The sequence below is a fragment of the Lissotriton helveticus genome, chromosome 6 (genome assembly GCF_964261635.1).
Source record: "Lissotriton helveticus chromosome 6, aLisHel1.1, whole genome shotgun sequence".
Lineage (NCBI taxonomy): Eukaryota > Metazoa > Chordata > Amphibia > Caudata > Salamandridae > Lissotriton > Lissotriton helveticus.
In genome coordinates, this window is record NC_136067.1 from 633,951,028 (window position 1) to 633,973,711 (window position 22,684).

The following is a 22,684-nucleotide window of genomic DNA, read 5'->3' on the forward strand; positions in this document are numbered from 1 at the left end:
CACACTCCGTAGGATGTGCTGTTCTGAAAATGGTACCAATTATCGATTAAGTGCAAAACAGCCGGCTCCCCCAGAGGGGACTCCAAATCGTGAAATGTATGTCAAATTCGGTATTCCACCAATAATGTATAGTACATTATGGCATAAGTATACTAAAACTGATCGTGAATTATAGTGGCCACTATATGGGTCGTTTGACCTTCGAAAGGTACAGTATGTAGAACAGTGTTTGTTTCAGCGAAGGTCTAGGCAAGATATGTTTGATTGTGTGCGTATGTGGGAGAAAGAGGTGCGTGAACGAGCGAAGCGTGAGGTAGCCTTGGCGGAGAAAGTGCAGCAGAAGGCTGCACATGACAAAGCTTTACAGCTGCAGGAGAAGGAATTACAGGAAAAGAAAGAGAGGGAGAGACGAGAACGAAATTTACAGGTTAATGGTCAATTCCCTATCAGGCGTCCTCTTTATCCGGTCCTTACTAATGAAATAGATGATTTTTCCTTACTAGATCGTTGTCCGCCTCCGTACGTCGTACCTACGGCTCCGAACGAGGACTCGGACGAGGATAGTGATCGAACACAGCGTACCAGGTTACACGCGGAACGAGCTGCGGAATTACGCTCAGTTGCACGAAAGCTAAATATTAATACTGTTACTGTTTCTGATGTTACTAAACAAATGGAACAGTGGCCTGATAAGGAACGACTGTATTTTTTAGATCATTTTGGAGATGAAGTTGTTGAGCGGTATAGAAAATATTCTCTCGAGTTAGAACCAAAGGAGATATCCAAGAGTCGTGAGAATTTTCGTAAAGGTCTTTTTGTTCTTTCAGATGCGGACGACTTCTTCAAGCGTTTGATTGAACTACGTAATGAGGCGACACGACTACGGGAGGTGGCAAAGTCGAAGAATTCGTCTGCGTCCGGAGCGACGGGGATATCCAAAGAATGCCCTATCTTTGAAACAGATAAGATCGCTGCGATTAATGTTAGACCTATGCGAGAAGCTGCGCCTTTATATGTCCCTCATAAAGGGGATGGCACAGATGATGATAAAAGATCTAAAGACGCGAAAGGGTATTTTGTATATAATTGGGTTTATACGCCTTGGAATAGAGCAGATGTCATGGCGCTTAAGAATGCTTTACCTGATCCCCGTAAAAACCCTGCGGCTTTTTATGAAAATGTTGAAAGTGCAATTTCTTCGTGTATCATGACGTTAGTTGATATTGATCTATTTTTCGGGTTGATATTGCCCCCTGATATGTGGAGAGCGATTCGTAGGTTTGATGACCTCACGACTCTCGGGGCCACTTGGAAAGATCTTGTTCAGGCTGATTTAGATAGAGAACCAGCATGTAAGCCGTGTCAATTAATATTAGACCTTCCAGGGGCCATACTGACAAAACTAAAAACTCTTGCCCCCGCTAAAAAGATTGATTGGACTATATTAGCCTCTTGTAAGCAGAAAGCGGATGAATCAGTTTCCGATTTTTTCTCTCGCTTCGAGGAAGCGTTCCATGATTACAGTGGTCAATTATTGACAGAAGATACTGGCAGGCATCTATTCGTTGATAAGTATGTAGCTAATCTCCTACCGGAGATTGCGAAACGATTAAAAGCGAGTGAAAGTTCATGGACCACAGCAACCCCTGCTTCTTTATTGACTATGGCTCAATATTATGAAAGACAGGAATTGGAGGCGAAAGAAAGTAGTGAAAAGAAGGCGAAGGAATTGAAAACGAAGGTAATGTTAGCTCAGGTTCAGGTTACGAGAGGGAACAATAGAGGGGGGCGAGGATCGTACAGTAATGCTCCTCCCCCTCGTTCTGACATTTCTGTGAATCAATGTGCATACTGCAAACAGTTTGGGCATTGGATTGCAGACTGTCCGGTGTTTCGAGAGCAGCGTAATTTGAGGGGACGAGGAAGTGGAAGGTCTAGAAGTTATTATGGAGGGTCAAGAGGAGGTTATGGCACGAATGATCGTGGGGGATATGGAGCAAGGGGTCGTGGTCAGTCAGATTATAATACGTTTGATAATCGCAATCAATATCAGATAAATGAGGGTGGTCCTGCTGAACTACGGGATGAGCATTACGCATAGGATTGCGTAGGATGGGGTGTGGAATCGGTTGAGGTACCAGTTGATCAAAGGGGTCCATACATAGAAGCACATGTTCTGGGTTCCACTGATCAATTTCTGGTCGATACAGGAGCTACTCGTAGCGCTTTGTCCAAATACTTGGTTCCAAGGGCTCCCCTGTCTGGCGAGGTAATTACAGCAATAGGGTTCGATGGAACACCTACTTCTAGCCCACTGTCTCAACCAGTTACATTTCATGTTGATAAATTTGCTGCCCCTTGTCCCTTTTTGTTGCCTCCAAATACACCAGATAATATTATTGGACTCGATATGTTAAAACACTTTCGAGCTACTATTCGCTGTGCCCCAGAAGGAGTGCGAGTTGTGTTGAATGAGAATTACCCGGAATTAGAGCGAGTGTGTTTTCTCCATGAATCTGAAGTTCTGGCCTCCTTACCGAAAACGTTGTGGGCCACTTCCGATACGGATGTAGGGCAGATGATAATTCCTCCAGTGCGTATTACGGTAAAGGAGGGAGTATCTCTACCACGTATCCCACAATATAAGATTTCTAGAGAAGGTGAACTTGCTTTGATACACATTGTAGATGATTTAATTTCGGCAGGAGTAGTTGAGGAAGTCCCCTACAATGTTTGTAATAGCCCAATTTTACCAATCCTTAAAAGAGATACAGATGCTAAGGTTTACCGTTTCATTATTGATTTGAGGGAAATAAACAAGATAGTAGTGCCTCAGTATCCGGTGGTGTCTGACATCACCACATTGCTTACGTTGGTTCCACCGACGGCAACTACTTTTACAGTCATCGATTTGAAGAATGCCTTCTTTTCGATCCCTGTACATCCTGACAGTCGATATTTATTCGGCTTTACATTAAATAATAAATCATACAGATTCTGTCGAGTTCCTCAAGGCTATACTGAAAGTCCTAGCATTTATAGTCAGGCATTAAAAAGACAGCTTGATTCCTTTGACTTACAGGAGGGAGTGGTTCTCATTCAATATGTAGATGTTATCTTACTTGCTGCAGACACGCCAGAACAATGTGAGAAGAGTACCTTTTCCTTGCTTTCCTTCCTGGCCAAACATAATCATAAAGTTTCGAAGAAAAAGCTGCAATATTGTAGACCAAAGGTGACCTACCTCGGTCATCTTTTGTCTAAGGAGGGCCGTGCATTGACACCAGATCGAATTCAAGCAATTCTAGATACTCCAGTCCCTCGCACTCAGAAGGATGTTCGCGCCTTTATAGGTTTGACGTCTTTTTGTAGGCAATGGATATTGGGTTTTTCACATATTGTTAAACCATTGTTAGCATTGTTGTCTAAAGATACACCGATTCCCATTGAATGGACGGATGAATGTCAGAATGCTTTTGGACAATTGAGACAAGCTCTTTGTTCTGCACCAGTGTTAGGTACACCTGATTACACGAAGGTTTTCACATTATATGTACATGAGAAGGATGGGTGCGCATTGTCAGTCTTAGTGCAGACACACGGAGACAAACAGAGGCCTTGTGCATACTTCTCGGCGGTACTCGACCCTGTGGCTCGAGGATTGCCTGGATGTTTTCGAGCAGTTGCAGCAACAGCAGTTGCGATACGACAAAGTGAGGGAATAGTTTTGTCGCACAAATTGTTGGTGCTAGTTCCCCATGCGGTAGATGCGTTACTGAATCAAACGAAAACGCAGCATCTAACCAGTGCCCGTCTCACAGGATATGAGCTAACGTTGTTGGCGCCTCACATCACACTAAAACGATGTGCAACACTAAATCCTGCTACTTTATTGCCGGACCCTGTTGCTGAGACCCAGAAGGAAGAACAACATGATTGTGTTTTTCTGACTGAGGAACAGACAAAGGGTCGTATCGACTTACAGGATACGCCATTTCCAGATGTAGATGGGGAACTGTGGGTTGATGGATCGTGCGTGAGGTTACCAGATGGTACGACTTCCGCAGCTTATGCGATCACGACACTTAAGACTGTGGTAGAAGCAGCACGGATACCCCAAAAATCGGCTCAAGCAGCTGAGTTGATAGCCTTAACGAAGGCATGTGAGTTAAGTGCTGGACTATGTGTGAACATTTACACGGATAGTCGTTACGCTTTTGGAGTAGTGCATGATTTTGGCCTACTTTGGAAGGAACGAGGATTCCTGACTTCACACGGAGTACACATCATGCATGGAGAATTGGTACGCGATCTCCTTAATGCACTGTTATGCCCAGAGAAAGTTGCAATAGTCAAGTGCAGTGCACACAAAAAGGTGACGGACAAAATAGGACAAGGCAATGCTTTTGCAGACCGTATTGCAAGAGAGACCGCTATGCTGCAAAATAATTTCCCCATGTATGTGGTGAAGTCACAAGCTGAACGGTGGCATGATGCTAGAGAAGAAATATTAGATATACAGAAGTCAGCATCAGAGGCAGAACTTGTGAAATGGGCCACTGAAGGAGTATTGGATGATGAGGGTTGCTGGCGTAGTAAAGATATGGAGAGATGGAAACTACCAATGGCCTATTTACAAACAATGGTGCAAATGACACACGGGCTGGCACACATTGGAGCTCTCGCAATTACTAAATTGCTTACACGAGTTTGGGAAAATGCTGACATTGCTAGCACGGCTAAGAGAGTAGTGCAGACCTGTCTGATATGTTTGCAGCACAATCCTGGACAAGGGACTCATACTCCTAAAGGTGGGTTTGTTCCACCTACTGCACCATTCGAAGTACTACAAATGGATTACATCCATCTGGAGCGCTGTAATAATCTCAAGTATGTCCTAGTAGTGGTGTGTGCCTTCAGCAAATGGATTGAGGCTTACCCTACGAAAGACAATACAGCATTGACAACAGCTAAGGTGTTACTCAAGGAATACTTCCCGCGCTACGGAGTTTGTAAACTTATGTGGAGTGATAATGGCCCTCATTTCATTGGAAAAGTAGTGGAATATGTCCTGAAGGGATTGGGAATCAAGCAACGATTCCATGCTGTCTTTCATCCGCAATCAGCAGGTTTAGTAGAACGATACAATGCAACTCTGAAGCTGAAGTTAGCAAAGATAGTGGCATCGACATCTCTGAAATGGCCGGACGCTTTGCCTCTGGCATTGCTGTCCATTCGGTCAGTGCCACATTCTCGATCTGGCCTCACACCCTACGAAGTGGTGTTTGGAAGGCCTATGAATATTTGGGGGGTTCCAAAGCCTCGTTTGATACATGATATGCCTTGTATAATGATGAACGATTATCTGGCACGATTAACAAATGATTTGCTTTCTATTCATCAACAGGTTCGAGAGGCGCTCCCTGATAACTCCACTGGTGAGGCTCACGATCTCCGCCCTGGAGACCACGTGATGGTCAAAGTATTTGAGCGATCCAGCAGTTTGGAACCGAGATGGCATGGCCCTGAGCAAGTGCTGCTGGCTACGCGAACTGCTGTGAGAGTCACCAACAAGAAGCGGTGGATACATTCAACGCATTGCCGACGTGTCTCTCCGGATCTGGTGAGCCCTGTGGTGCTATCCGACTACAGAAAGATTTTGGATACAGAAAAGAGCCCAGCTGTCACGCCTGATGAATTGGAGGGAGCCTTCCCGGACCACGTTGTTTCAGATAAAGTGAAGTACAATCTACGCCCCAGGAAATAAGATTCCTTTTGTGTTTTTGAAACTGGTTGGTAACCGCTCTGAGGTTTGTGAAACGGAAGCCGGGAATATCAAGGGGGGGGGATCAGTTCTGCCCAGTGTAGCGACACCCGTCTTGAATCCCGGAGAACAAATCAACGGCAGCCTCGGTTCAGAACCATCGTTTTATTTTTTCTCGCTTAGTGTTGCTTGTGAAGAGTATTGTTTTGTGAACTATGGCATCTCCTTCGACACAAAAAGGAAGAATTCTTGGTGCTGTTTTGTTTGTCTTGACCGTAGTGGTGATCGCAGTATTAGCCTGGACTATAGAACTATTGTTTCCTGTACGAGAACATTTGCTGCCCACCACTCCAAGTCCATCTGAACATTTTCATTTCACTCTGCCTTTTCACGAAGAAAGACATAGGCAGACTTATTTGAACAACAGCTTTATTAAGATTTTGCATCATACTCATAATATGACCAACACGTCCAATTGTTGGGTATGTGGAATGTTGCCCGGACACCAGAAGAAGGGAGGAACACCACTCATTCCTCTCCCGTTTTCTCATAATGGTTCTTGTCATGCTTGGTACACTCTTCTTTTTACTCTGCGATGGCCAACGAAAGGTGGATTACTTTTTCGGTTGAATAAAATATGCTATAACGATAAAGATGGCTATCCACACGCTGAAGGAACTAAATTCGAATGGGAAGAATATCGTCCGGACAATGTTTCTACACCTCGTGTATATACGAATCAAAGACTTATAAATGTGACGAGCATGCATATAATAACCGTTATCGATACAAAAGCAGATTTGTGTATTAGAAATAAAGGTACAATCCCTGTGGGCCGCAGTGAATGTAATATTACACTTACCTTTGATACACCAACTGGAATTGCATTTGTAGCTTCACGTAACACATATTTCATTTGTGGAAATAAGGGATACCATCGTTTACCGTTGGGATGGTTAGGAACGTGTTATATAGCTTTTGTATTACCACCTGTATTTATTGCTCCTCCCATGTACCACAATGATTATGTTCTGTACCATGATTTCATATTGAACAGAGTAAAACGAACAATAGATCTTGATGAAATAGACCAGACTGATACCACATTACAACAATATGTAGATTTCAATTTGGGGTTATTTTCATTCGTAGGAGCTGCACTGAATAGTAGGAAGATAAGGCGGCTTACACGTGTGGTGGAAGCCGTCGCTAATGAAACTGCCTCTGCTTTAGGGAATATTACTGAGGAATTACAAATTACCAGAATTGTGGCGCTCCAGAATCGAATGGTTCTAGATGTGATACTAGCTGATAGGGGTGGAGCATGCCGCGTCATCGGAAGTAGTTGTTGCGTTTACGTACCAGATAACTCACCTTCTGTATATGATTCGATTACAAAATTACATAAGATAGCTGCTGAGATCCACCCAGAAAATGGAACATGGACCTTTTCTGGTTGGTTCTGGACCCTGCTTAGTACTTGGGGTTGGAAATTATTAACGATTCTCTGTGTTTTTATTGGAGTACTATTTTTCCTTTGTTTATGTATTCAATGTGGCCCTACATTATGTTCTGTATGTATCACAGCCTATATTCCGTCCAAACGAGCTATTGTCAAGCAAGAGAAAATGATCAATGATGAAGTATTGAAAATAATGGCTATTGACATTGAGGATGAACATTCCGACTACGTTCACTATGAGGTAGCTTTTGCTAAACGCTAAAAGGGCCGTCTGTCGTGTTTTGGCAGCTCCTGAGTTAGCGTTTAGCACAGCTACACGGTCTTTTCTGTTAACTTGACCAAAACGAACGGGGGCCATTTTGAATCCCTCTGACTTCCGTTTCCTATGAACGCTGCCTCGTGGTCAGTGTGCCCTTTCGTCCTTTCTCGATACCCATGGTCACTAGTCTGCTCGGCAACAGGCTATTTTTAGTACTGGTCAAGCGCACATGCGCACTACGCACCAATTGGTCACTCTTTAGGAATGTTCACACTAACTGACCAGTGCTGTTGAAACTCCTCCCACATGTTGGCTGTGTTCCAAAAAATGACCTTATATGTACCTAAAATGTGTAACTTGTACCCGCCTATCTTTTTATTGCTATTAAACTGTATAAAAGAGGTCGCACATCGATGTTCGGGGTGCTACTTCTTACATTGCCGAAGGGTGCTGTGGGAATGTATCACCACCCCATGGGGTCTTAATAAACTTGTCTTTTACCTTTTCCCTTGTCCGTGCCAACTTCTATACTAAGGTGTTCGAGAGTTTAGCAGAGTATGTAGGCCTGATTTGAACCCTATACCACATATGGATGTCAATCGGCAGGGAACCCCGCCCCAGTGCAAGAAATATCCTATTTACTTTCTCTGTACCTCTCTTCAACTGTTGTTCTGGTGGGCTGTCAATATCAGTCCTGTATTAATACCACTTACTAACTTAGAAACACATTGGAGACCTATAACTGCCAGGTTTCCCAGATACATGCCTGATGAGCTGTCCCAGTCTAGGGGCCAAATGTAGGTAAATCAATTTTACCGATTCTAAAATACCGAATTTTACCGAATCGGTATTTTAGAATCGGAAAATGGGATGTAGGAAAAAAATCGGTAAAAAATACAGATTTGGTAAAATTTGGTATTGGACAATCGGAACTTACCAAATCGGTATTTACCGAACCGGTATTTACCAAATCGGTTTTCCCTATTCATTCCTATGGGCCAAAAGGCCCATAGGAATGAATAGGGAATACCGAATCGGTATTTACCGAATCGGTAAATACCGATTCGGTAAATACCGAATCGGAAAGCAAACAGAAGTGAAACTCAAGTAGGCAGCCAATCAGGTGCTACCACTCTCCCCCTCCCTACCAGGAAGTGGCTACACAGGCAGCTGCAACTAATTAGAAGCTTCTGGAAAGGCAGTTGGAGCTGAGCAGAGTGCAGGAGCAGCAGAAAGGGTTTTGAGCACTTTTAAAAGTGAAAAATTACAAGCAGACAAGAAAAAGAGCAGCCTGAGAGGAGGAGGAAACTGAAATTCAGCAGCATGGAGCTGCAGGTCCTTGTGGAGGAGGTGGTGAAGGTGCACCACAAATTGTTTGGCAGGCAGTCCCTCACTGTGGCTGAATCAGCCAAAAGAAAAACCTGGCTGGACATTATGGAGAAAGTAAATGCCGTTGGGGTGACCACCAGGGACATAGAGGACCTTAAAAAACATTTTTATGACCTGAGGAGCCAAACCAAAAAGAAAATGGCAGAACAACACAAGCAGGCATCAAAAACAGGCGGAGGCAAGAACCCAGCACCCCCCCTGACTGACCTGGAGGAGATGGTGGCCTCAACCCTAGAACCAGACAGCGTCTGCGGACTGGGAGAAGTAGACAGCTCGGCCAGAGCTGCAAACAAAAAAGGTAAGACAAATGCACTGCATTCCCCCCAATAGCAACACCCTTACCTGTACCCTTAGTGGGCAAGTGAACCCAAGTCCAGTACTGCTAGCAATATACAGGGCCAATGCATGATGCGATATGTAGACAGGAAATGTAAGGACATGTCATACAGCACACCAACCAACTAGTTCATGTAATGACTGCATACAGAACATGGCAAATGTGATAATTATTTAATTGTAGTGACTGTGAGACAGTAGCGCTTAGCTAATGTACGCTCATATGTCCACAGGTGAAACGTCTCGCAGGCGTTCGCAGGAGGCTGAAGGGACACCACCTGAGAGGGAGGAGAGTCAGGACGCAGGACAAAGTACCCCCAACATACCACAGGACAAAGCTGCATCAAGTAGCCATCCACCTGCCCAAGACACAGAAATGGCCCAAGAGTTGCTGGCGTCCCCTAGCAGATCTCAGTCCCCTCTCCTGCTGTCATCACCAGAAATGCCAGCATCACAGCATGATGTGATACCCCCATCACAACCAGGCAGGAGGCATGTCGTGGCTCCACTCCCCGATTTGGAGTCCGTAGCAGCTGACATGGAGGGTGACGGACCACAGAACTTGCCTGTAGCAGTGAGCCCTGGCACAACACACTCCAATGCAGAGGTGGCCATAGTACTGCAAGACGCCACAGAGTGCAAGAAAGGCCAGCAGATGCACCAGTTGAGGGTCCAAGTGTGTTCCTTGGTCTGGAGGGGAGCATGGTGCGGATACAAAGGATGCAGGGAAGAGCCATCCAGGCATGCCAACGACAGCTGAGGTCCCTGAATAGTAACATTGGAGAGATAGGAAAGGGCTTCAGTGAGCTGGTTCAGGTCAACAAGGAGATGGCAGCAGGGATGCGGGGAATCAACAACTCGGTGCAGCTACTATGCACCAAACTAGACAATGATTTTGCTGCAAGTCACAAGGATAGGCATCGTGCACATGTCCAAAGTACAGCCATCAACCGCCTGGCCACTGCCACATCCCTGTTATGCAGGAGAAGCTCCAACATGCAGGAGGCCATGACACAAAACACAAATGAGGTGACTAGGGGCATGGGCAGGATGACCAGTGCTCTTGAGGCGCTGTTGAATGCACAAACTGCACACACAGCTGCTCTGGATGTGCCTGTAAGTGAGGAGAGCACGAGCAGGAGCAGCATTGGAAGCACCATTGTAACTGAAACTAGGAGGAGCAGGCGCCATGCTGAGGCCACAGGCCAGCAAGACAGTGAGCAGGTTGAACAACCTACTAGTGTTACTGGGAAGCGAGCAAGGAAATAACTTTCACAGTTCATGGTGAAATGCTTTTTGTTGCACTTTTGTGCTTTAAAAAACCAACGTCATTACAAAATTAAACTAGTGTTGTAGCATACTACGCCTGTCTTTGTCTCCTTACTTACTTAAAAATAGTTGCGTGTGACCTCTTCCCGTCTGTGTCTGCCATCAGTTGATGTTGCTCCTCCAGATGTGTGTGGCTCAGGCACTGCTTCCTCGTCGTCATGTTCCTCATGATCTGAGATTTCCACTTCTGTGCCCTTCTTGACCGCCAGGTTGTGCAGCATTGCACAGGCTGCAATAATTTTGCAGCAGGTGATTGGTGTGTACTGGCGGGCCCCTCCACTTTTATGGAGGCAGCGAAACCTGCTCTTCCACATGCCAAAGGTACGCTCCACAATGTTTCTAGTTGTTTTGTGTGGCCTGTTGTATCTCCTCTGACTTGGTGTTGTTGGATTGAGGTAGGGTGTGAGGATGAAGAACTGGAGGGCATATGCACTGTCCCCTATTAGTAAAAAGAAATTAACATTAATCACATGCTCACACACATCCACCTGTAATACGATTTAAGTGATTTTCACACAGTGTCTCATCTAGGAAGTATCCTGCGCCAAATTCCCCCGCAGTCAGGCGTGCGTAGATCCCACTGTTCTGGAAGATATAGGAGTCGTGGGTAATCCCTGAGAATTTGGCTACTATGTCAGTGATCACGTATTTTGCATCACAGATCACCTGTACATTTATGGTGTGGGTGGATTTACGGTTCCGATAAATGTACTCTGTGGCAGCAGGTGGGCATATTATTGGTATGTGGGTACCATCAATGCAGCCAATGATGTTAGGGAACTGTGCCATCTGATAAAAGTCTGTCTTTGTCCTTAGCAGTTCTGAATGCGTAGCAGGGAAGCTAATGTAGTGCTGCATTCTCTGCAACATGGCATCAAGGAAACGGGACAGACAGCTCTGGGACACCCCACCTACTGCAGCAAACCACACTCTGGTAGCTTCCAGATGCAAGCTGGTGTAGGCTGCACAGCACCTGCACATGGGGTGGGATGGCGTGTGCCCTTGGGGTAGGATGGTCCAAAAGTGGGTGTAGGTCCCTGATGAGGTCCAGGATTGTTTGTGGGGCCAGCCTGTACCTCTGTAGGATCTCAGGATCAGTGAGCTGGAATAGTGTGATCCTCTGCCTATAGACCTGCTCCTCCCTCCTCCAGACCTTCTCTCCTTCTGCTTGGAGCCGTAGTCCCCTCGCAATGACATAGAATGCCGCCATTCTGGTCTAAGTGGTGCATTTTGGGGGCTTTTTTATAGCCTGCACCTGGTTACCACCTGCTTTCAATCCATGGTAAATACCGACTCTTAAATACCGAATTTCATGCAAATTCGGTATTTAAAAGGGGACCTACATCTCGAAATTCATTTTTACCATTTCTTATTTACCGAATCCGTAAATTTACCGATTCGGTAACTTTACCGATTCGGTAACGTTACCGATTCGGAAACTTTACCGATTCGGAAACGTTACCGATTCAGCTACTTTTTGTTCCCCTACATCCCGAATGCCCAATACCTGTCGGTAATGGCCGAAATTACCGAATTTCGGCCGTTACCGACCGGTATTGGGCCACCTACATCTGGCACCAAGTTTTTTATTTTGAATTCTGGGACTTGTAGTCCTAGTTTTATCATGAATAAACTAGACTGGAAGTCCCAGAATTCAATGACTAAACATGGACTGGTACAGCTACTCATACATGGACTTTTGGTAAACTTAGTTGGGCTGGTGACTCCAATAAAACCAGCAAAACACAATCTGCTGGTGTAGTACTGCCAAAACTGCTACAGTTTATATCAATTGCATGCACTACCAAAGTGGCCTCTTTATGGGGTTTAGGCAACCTTAGATGAAAAAAGTAGTCTCTCGCTGAAAATGAACCCATTTAGAAGTTAAAAATAAAACACTATAATGTCTCTAATATTTATGATGGCCCTTTTGCAAAGAAAAACATTTGAACAAAAATGTGGGTCTCACCACTTAGGATATTATGGGCCCGACAGTATAGAGTTATCATATTTTCTATGTGTTTTTCTAGTGACAGTGTGGGTGTGTGTTGGAAATGGGGGTCTCTAGTTGGCAATGGTTTGCACCGTTGTCCAAGTAGGGACCCTTCTTTCTTGTTAGGATAAGGGGGATATACTTGTAAAATGACCCCTCCTCACCCCCTCGGTAGCTTGGCACGAGTAGACAGGCCTATCTCAGAGGCAGTGTGTAAAGCATTTGTGAACACATACAGGAATGCAGTTCAAACACTACAAATGGAACCCATACCAGTTTAGAAAAATAAGTAATCTATATCTAAACCAAAAAAGACCAAAAGGACAAAAATCAATAATACAGTAATATAAATATGACTTTCAAATGGTAGAAATAGTTCTGTTCAAAGCAGACTGCGGATGCAATACTTTTCACACAAAGTACCTTCGATGAGTCGCACACACAAAAAATGGGGTCGCAGGGAAGGTGATGCGTTGGTGCCTTACACGCAGGGATGGTGATGCGTCGGTTCCTTGCTTCGGGGGAGGTGATGCATTGGTTACTTACTGCTACGCAGGTGAGGTGATGTGTCGTTCCTTACTGGAGAGGAGGTGATGCGCTGGTTTCTTACTGCATGGGGAGGTGATGCATCAGTTTTTTACTGCATCCTCCAAAGATGCAACAGACTTTGCACCTCGATGCGAAGCGTGATGATCCGGCATGATGCATGGGTTCTTGTAGCGGCACTGCAGGGCTTGCATCGGAATCGGTGTGGTGATCTCGGACTTTGGAGATCGGTGCACCCGATGTGGCATGCAGTGATTTCTCGGGTAGGTGCTGCATCGGTTTCTTCAGCAATACATCGGAAACAGGTACAGATGCGTTGTGCTTCTCGTTGTGTTGCTTTTTCCAGCTCCCACAGCCAGAACAACCTCCAGAGGCCAAGAACCGCTACAGGCACCTCTCTGCAGGTCAGAACTCCAGCATGGAAGTACAGGGGAGCTGGGGGTGAATTGTTTGTGTCTCTGAGACTTCAGAACCGGAGGCAAGCTCTTAGTCAAACCCTTGGAGACTTTCCTCAAGCAGGGGACACAGAAAAGAGCAAAATCATTTTCCCATTCCTTGGCAGAAGTGGCCACTGTAGGCCAACCCTAGACAGGAAACAGCACGCTGGCAGTATTCCTCCTCAGTTTCTCCAGCTCTTCTACTTGACAAAGGTTCCTCTTGATTCCCAGAAGTGATATATGAAGTCTTGTCTATCCCTGAGACTTCCAACAGGAGTCAAGCTCTACTTCAAGCCCAGGGCAGGATGATGAAAGCACAGTCCAGTCATTTTCTTGCCCAAGACAGAAGCAACCACTGCAGGCCAACCCCAACAGCACACAGCAAAGGGGCAGTACTCCTCCTCCAGCTTTCCCAGTTCTTTTTCCTGGCAGGTACCTTAATTCAGCAGTAATCTAAAATACTGGAGTTTGGACCCCACTATTTATACAGAAAATGTATTTGTTCTTTTGGCATAGAGAGGCTGTATGCTCAGCCAAAATCAGTTCTGTCCTCTCTGGGCAGCTGCCTGGAAACAGGGGGAAACAGCATTGCCCAAAGCAGGCAGGTCCTATTCAGGTGCAAGGGAAATCTCCTCCCACCACTCTAAATGTGGACCATGTCTATTCAAGGGCCACACAGGACGCTGGAGGTCATAATCCATACTCCAACACGTCCGTCTGCCTTTTAAATAACCAACAGGGGCCCAGTAAATTAAAGTATTTTTTACCCTCGGGTACTGGGACCGTCTGCATGGTTTTTTAACTTTCACCTTCTCACTCACCACACTGCACACTCAGCGAGTATACCAGCTCCGCAGTAATCTGGCGTTGAAGCACACCCGGGACACATTAGGTGTCACTGTGGTGGGCCCGATGATGAAGCATGCCACCAACTAGGTTGGTGGGTGAGGGCTTTTTGAAAAAACCAACTGGTTTGCCGACACACGTACTCCATTGAGTCTCTTTCTCCTGTAACTTAGCTAGTCCTTTTTTGATTTTTTGATATATAATAACGGGGATTCGGACTAGCTTACCTAGTCCTCTCTCTCTCCCTTGATTTAACAATAATAAAAACTCCTCCCACTACTCTGAATGCAGGCCAGGTCTATTCAGCCCACACCTGACTCATTCAGGAAAGGCAGGACACACATCAAGCCCCCCCCAACCCCGGTGGCTGACAGAATGCACCTCCCCAGCCCCTGTCACTCCAAAGCCAGACAATCGATACACAAACCAGCAGAGGCACACAGGATGGCTAAGCAAGAAAATACCCACTTTCTAAAAGTGCTATTTTGAAACACACAATATAAAAAACATCTTTATTAAAAGATGTATTTTTATATTCTGAGGTCAGGCATACTAAACTCCAACTTTCTATCTTGTCCCAATGTGAAGTTATATTTATAAGATGTTATAAATAAACCCCCATTCTATCCTATGGGACAGATACCCTTCCAATAGTGAAAAATGAAATTGACAGCATTTCTCTATCAGGACATGCCACACACATCTGGGCATGTCCTACCTTTCACATAGTTTGCACCCTGGCCACAGGGGTACCATGGGCCTACCATAGGGGTGGGTCAGATGTAAGAAAATGGAAAGTGGGTGCAAAAGCCGGGGCAAAAAAAGGACCAAAACTTAAGAAGACTTGGTATAACGCCTCTTGCAGGGACTCAAAAACTAAATTGCTACTTGCAATTAAGGGACGCAAAAGCAGGGAGGAAATTCAATCGATGAGGAGGTCCTATAGGAAGCTTTTGCTGGACGCTAGGGCCGAGTGGGACCAACAATATTGGGAAAACCTAGCAGCTTCTCTTGCCATCAGAGACTCGTGTAAATTCTGGCGAATGGTGTCCAATGGATCAGAGGACCTACCTTCAGCAATAGAGCCTAACATAGCTCCCAGCCTATGGCAGAGTCACTTCCAGGCATTGTATTCATTGGAGGAAGGGTCTCCAAACGTAACAAACCGCACGATAGTGCTAGATCCAACTGGAGACCCCTCCACTGAAAAAGAGGTGAGGGTGGCTATAGCTGGGTTGGCTGCAGGGAAAGCCCCTGGTCTTGATGGGGTACCCGGGGACTTATACAAGCAGGAACCAGGGATATGGGCCCCTTACCTCACGATGATATTTAACGCTGTCCTGGGGGGAATGGAGGTGCTGGATACTTGGCTGGGAGCAGAAGTGGTTCCTATTTTCAAAAAGGGTTCCCCACTGCTCCCAGCCAACTATCGCCTGATCAGTCTCATTGACATATCCCAAAAGCTTTTTGGAAGACTGATCCTGGACCGGCTACAGAACTGGATAGAGGAGACGAGTATCCTGACTCCCTACCAGGCGGGCTTCAGACAGGGGTCTCCACTACAGACCAAATTTTTAGACTGAACCTTTTATATTGGAGGACAGCACTAATTCAGGGCGGCACCTTGTATACTATTTTTGTAGACCTGCGTGGCGCCTTCGATTTGGTACCTAGAGTAAAACTGTGGAAAGTCCTGGAGGAGATGAATGTTCCGGGTGACATCTTGGCAATCCTGATGAGACTACACCATAACAACTATGCCCGCGTTAGGTGTGGCAGAGGTGGCAATCTTACCGAAAGGTTCCCCGTTCGCAGAGGGGTGAGACAGGGTTGCGTGCTCGCACCGACCCTGTTCTGTCTCTTCGTGAACGGGGTAATTGCTCACCTGACCAGGATTCCCAACACTGATGCCCCAAAACTGACTGGCAGCAGGGTGCCCGCAATTATGTTTGCTGACGACACCCTGCTGCTGTCCAAATCCCCAATGGGCCTACAACGTGTCCTGGACGGGTTTATGCAGTTCTGCTCAGAGCGGGGACTCGAAATTAACCCACAGAAAACAAAATATATGATTCTCAATCCCAAGCCCCACAACCGCCCACCGCCCAAGCTGGGAACAGTTCAACTGGAACGGGTACAGACAATTGAATATTTGGGGATCACTCTCAATGAAAACTTAACGTGGTCGGCCCACCAGTCAAAAGTTAACATCAAATTGGCACAGTTGGTGGGTGGTACTATGAGACTAGTGAACAAATCTCCCTACCGGCCACTCACACCCATTATTCACATCTACAAAGCACAGGCCCGAGGGGGTGTAACGTACGGGGCGAGCTGTGGGGCCATACCTCATCACCTAAATTATTAACTATTGAGAACAAATTTCTGAGACAGATTGTTGCCCTTCCACAGAGTACTCCATTACTCCCTCTTAGGCTGGATATGGGCCTTCGGCCAATAACGGAGGAGCTGGGGCTCAAACCCTTAGCATTCTGGCGGCGTCTATGGAGCAGTCCAGACCTTTCAAATTAGAGAGCAGAGTTACAGGAATTTTTACAGCTACCCAATGCCACAAGAATACCTTGGTTGACTTACATCAAGAGAACTTTTGAGGCAATTGGACTCTCTGAACTATGGCTGGACCCAGTAAATATTTGTACTAAGATCCCCAAAAAGGTACTCGCGAGAGCTTATTACGATCACATGCTCCTAAGAACGACTGAAGGTACCCGTGATGGATCACTATAAAACCAGTTCATTAAAATCAAATATTCCTACCAACTAGAAACCGTCCTAGATGCCATGACTCCGGCACTAACCAGAAAATTATTCCTCCAATGGAGATATGGAACTCTCCCCTTGGCTTCATTTACAGCATCATGGTCTTCTCGCTCCTCTTCAGAAACTTGCCCAGCATGTGCCCACCCAAAGGAAAACGATCTTCATGTGGTATTCTTTTGCCGGGCCTACGAGAGGAGCAGGAACTACTGGCTAGTCCCCCTGCTCAGAAATTTGGGGTTCAGAACTTTTTTACCAGCGTACAGAGTCTTAAAGACAGATTTAACTCCCACCATTGTTTTTGCACTATCTAAATTTTTAACTTCAATGTGGTATGTTCGATCCCGTTGTATAAAGAGACTTGGAGATTCGGGACAGACTTGAATTATCGGCACATTCTCTTCCGTATTCTTTTAACAAACTTTTGATCACTAATGTTGTTTAATGCGTTTTTTAAACTTTTACATGTGTAATGTATATCTTTTATGATCAAGTGATCGAAATAAAGATTTTTCGTACTCGGAAAGTGGGTGCACTTGCCAGGTTGACATGGCAGTACCAAACTGTGCACAGACCCTGCAGTAGCATGTCTGAGTTATATTTACAGGTTGCTCAGGTGGGTGGCACAATCAGTGCTTCAGGCCCACTAGCAGCATTTAATTTACAGGCCCTGGGCACACACAGTGCACTGTACTAGGGACGGACTAGCAAATCAAACATGCCAATCATGGAATCACCAATCCATAAACACAATTTACAGGGAGAGCATATGCACTTTATCACTGATCAGCAGTGGTAAAGTGCATAGAGTCATAAAACCAACAAAAACAGGGTCCAAATCAGGAGGTCAAAAAGCAAAACATCAGGGGATAAACCCGTTGGGAAAGCCAGGTCTAACCGTGTGGTTGATGAAAGGTTTCTCTGGGTTGGTGAAGGATAGATTGAGTTCACTTCTTTATAGCAGGAAATGCATGCTGACTTGGATCCAAAGCCTCATCCTGTCATTCATAAGCCATAACCGTGCCTTATGGGCATGCTGGATAACCACTTTGATTATTGATGAAATTACAGTCTTAAGACTAATGAAGGCTTACTGTGCATTTGGGAATGTGAGAGACAAACAACTCAATTCAGTTGGCACCAGCCTCTCTTTTGTACTGGGCGTGTAGGCCATAACCCACAGTTCTGCTCTATTTAACTTAGGCAGATTCAATTGAGTGGAATCTGGAGACTGGACTATCAGGCACATGGGTCAAGAGAAAAAACAGTCGCAAACGGGCAAATTCTCAGAATCTGCCCCTTTGCGACCGATACTTTTGCATTTGGGATGCATCATTCCAAAAGCAAAAATCACAGTTTAAGTAATCTCTAACTGGCAGATGCATCAAACAAAATAGCTCCCGGTAAAATAGCGAATCGGTAAAACAGGACGTTACAGAACGCAACACCTGAAATCCCAATGCATCATCCCCATTACCGAAAAAAAAGGAATTGCAAAATAACCCCTGCGGTAAATTACCGAATCGCAAATTAGCTAATCGTTAATACCGAGAATGAAATCTGCCCCACGGAAATACCGAATCGCTATTAAGAAGTCGCTACGGTATGCACCAAAAATCGCAAATAACGAAAATGCACCAAATCGCTATTTAGCATTAGCAAAATAAGGAAAATCTCAACCAGGAGGTAAAGTTGTTTGAATGCAAATACATTTTTTTTTTTTAAAACACAGACAGGTGTAAACATTCAGAAACCCTTCAAATTTGCCTCTGGAGACCCTGTATGTCTTCCAAAATGGCTGTCCTCTACGTGCTTGCTAGGAGGATGAAAATCAATGCTGCTGCACAGCGCAGGAGGAAGATCCAGGAGAGGGTGTTCAGGGTGCGCATGACATTGCTGGGCCAGACAGAGGAACTAGTCTATGACAAGTACAGACTGAATCGGGCAATGATCATGCGCCTCATTGCTGACCTGGAACCACTACTGCAGCACCATACCCGTAGGACCAACGCCATCCCTGCCCACATCCAGGTCCTATGCAGCCTGCACCTGCTGGCGTCTGAAAGTTTCCAGGCGGTTGTAGCAGTAGTCGGAGGCGTGTCGCAAAGCGCACTTTCACGCTTCTTCCACAAATTCCTAGATGCCATACTGACAATGATTCATACCCACATCACCTTCCCCACAACTACACAGCAGTTGAACCGCACCAAACATGACTTCTACCAGGTGGCACAATTTCCCCATGTGATAGGATGCGTTGACTGCACGCACGTCCCCTCTGTCCCCCCTCAGCCAACGAATACATATTCCGCAACCGGAAGTCATATCACTCCATTAACGTGCAGGTCGTGTGCAGAGCCAAGCACATCATAACGGACATCGTAGCACAATTTCCTGGAAGCACACACGAAGCATACATATTCCCACACAGTGTCATCCACAGGCGTCTGCTCAATGGTGAATTTGGAGAGAGATACCTACTAGGTACATACTTATGCCTCATCATTAACTCCATCCTCACATATGTAGTTGTATTCATGCCGCTAACTCTTTGCTACCCACCCTGCAGGTGACAGCGCCTACGCCTTGCGTGTAAATCCACTCACTCCCTACCTCAACCCAGCAACACCTCTGGAGCAGAGCTACAATGCAGCACATATCAGTACCAGGAATGTGGTAGAGCGAACCCTTGGCATCCGCAAGAATCGCTTCCGGATCCTACACAAGACAGGAGGTGCCTTGCAGTAGGACCCAGTGACCTGCTGCCGGATAATAGCAGTGTGTTCCATGCTGCACAACATTGCCACAAGAAGGGGGATAGCAATAGAGGTGGATGGAGATGAAGACTTGTGTGCACAGCAACCCCTCCCCCAACACCAACAGGCACATGTGCCTAACACAGCTGAAGGTCAAAGGAGGCGGACATACATCACACAACATCACTTCAGAGACAGGTAAGAATGAACCATCACAACATAATCTGGTGTGCAAATGTTTAATGCACATGAGCACATGTCAGGTGAATATAAATGATACATCTACATGATGCAGACTCAAAACATAGGTGAGGTTACATGTCCGTTGTCATCACGGGAGTATCTTGTAGTAGTGTAGGTGGCCCATGCTTACATCACCATGGCCAAGGACCCTATGGAACATGGCCATTTGCACTTCCCACGTACCCCCAGCCTCCTGTTGCGTGACTCCGCCATATCACCACGATGTACGTCAGGGGCTGTGGAGCTGCACGAACTGCGCCTCCTCTCACTGGCCTCCAGCACAGAGATGCTGCTGATGCTTGATGCAGCCTCACTCCCCTCCTCCCCTCCTCCACTCCCCAACTGCTGCCAATAAAAGTCCCAGACTGCAGATGCTCCACTGCAGTGGTCACTTGGCCCAAGGACTTTGCCACATCTCCACAGTAATGGCCCAGGTCGACTTGCAGGGACACAGATCTCCGTGACAGTACAGCTGTGCTGTTGGAGAGCTTTGTGATGGCCCTAATGGAGGCATTGAAATGGAGCAAGTTCTGGCGATGCCTCCTGCGCTCGCTCTGTTGCACTGCTATGACGGCACATCTGAGCTCCTGTAGGCCCAGTTTTATGTCTCTGTTACCCTCAGCAACAGCTGTGGTCATTTCACGCACAGCGTCTGTCATGGTGCCCATTTTGTTTGCCATTTTTGCCATGTTGATGTTAATAGCACCCATGTGTCTCCCCTGCAGACGCTGCACCCACAGCATCGTGACTCAACCACACCGTAGCCATGTGTTGGCTCCTCAGCTCTCTGCAGCTCTTCCCAGGGGCCTGCCCCACTGTCGGAGTGACAACTGACTGCCGTGGAACATTTGTGGCTGCTGGCCTCTGCTCCGTCGCCATCACCTGCAGGGCTGGGACATTTGCCCTGCGACTTGGTGGTGTTGTCCGCGGTGGTGGTGGTGTTGTCCGCAGTGGTGGTATTGGTGATGGTGGTGATGGTGGTGGTGGTGATGGTGTTGGTGGTGTCGTGGGATGACGTCCCTGTGGAGTCTCTGCATTGGTACCTGCCGGGGTTTCTGAGATTATGAGGTGTCCGCTGTCATCTGAATCCAGGGGTGATGCATCTGTGTGTGAAACAGTGCATTGTTATTATTTTGTCTGAATGCATCTGTGTTGCATACTTCCAACTACATAAATGACACATTTGGACTGACTATTGGCCCTGTGCTGCTGGTCTTATTTCATTTACATTGGGGATCATACATGCACACTTTGATGATATGACTACAACTCCCATGATGCAACACTTTGGTGAGGGTATATGTGTTAGGCACTACTACATGTGCACAGTGATTGGCCTGGGGGAATGGGCAGGGGTAGACAACACGCTGCGTATCTGCACGGGCATGCATCTTACCTTGTTCTCCTGCTGCAGCGCCGGAAGGGTCCAATTGGGTGACCCCCACAACTGCTTCAGGCTCAATGGTACCCTCAACGAGGTCCTCAAGGGCTGTGTTGGGTGTGACGTTGGATGTTCCCCCTCCTGTACCAGCTGCATCCTTCACCCTTTCTGCAATCCTCTCCTTTGCCCTTTTCCTGAGGTCATACCACCTCTTTTTCAGGTCATCTATGCTGCGGTGGGCGACTCCTACAGCATTTACCCTCTGCTTGATGCGCAGCCAGATCTTGCGCTTCTCCGCCTCAGGCACCTTTAGGGACAGCTTACCAAACAGCCTGTCATGGTTGCTGCTCACCCCCTCAATTAGAAGTTCAAGTTCTTTGTCTGAAAACTTCCTCTTCCTCTTTCTGGGCGTGTCCTTGTTTTGGGGTGAATACTTCTCCATCCTGGAATGCAGTGGAAATGCAGGTTTTTGGTATCACTGTTTCTCTCCTCAGCTCTTGTGCTCTGCCTCCTCCTCCTCTGAGCTCCTCAGGGCACTGAATGAAGCATGGGCTGGGAGACTTCCTGGTTGTGCTGTCATCAACCTGCTTCCAACGCAACTTTTTTTGCGAATTCGCTAATACCGAAATCGCAAATACCGATTCGGTATTTGCTGATTCGGTATTTGCTATTCTTTATTTTGGACTCTCGCTATCGTGGTTTCGGTATATTTTACCGATTTTTAGCGATTCGGTATTAAATACCGAATCTGTTGATGCATCGCGGAATGCGAGTCCTTATTTGTGATTCCTTATTTTTCGCAAATAAGGACTTGTTTTTCCGAATTTTGATGCATATGCCCATAAAATGTTATTACTTAAGGTGCAATTGCTTTTAAGGAATCGCAATTTGAGATTCCTTAAATGCAATGCATTAAAGTAAGAAAATTAGCAATTTCGCTAACAGGGGGGCACAAATTACCATGAAGTTGAACTTCATGGTAATTTGCAAAAACTTTGAAAAATGCACTTTTGTGCATTTCTCAAAGTTCCATGTTGAACACACATATGCCCTTAGGGCATATGTGTGTGCAACATATGTGCCCAGATCAATTTTAGGGGTGCAACAGGGTGTCCTTTTGACACCCTTGCAACCTGAAATTGCATGCGCAATTGCGAGGACCTAT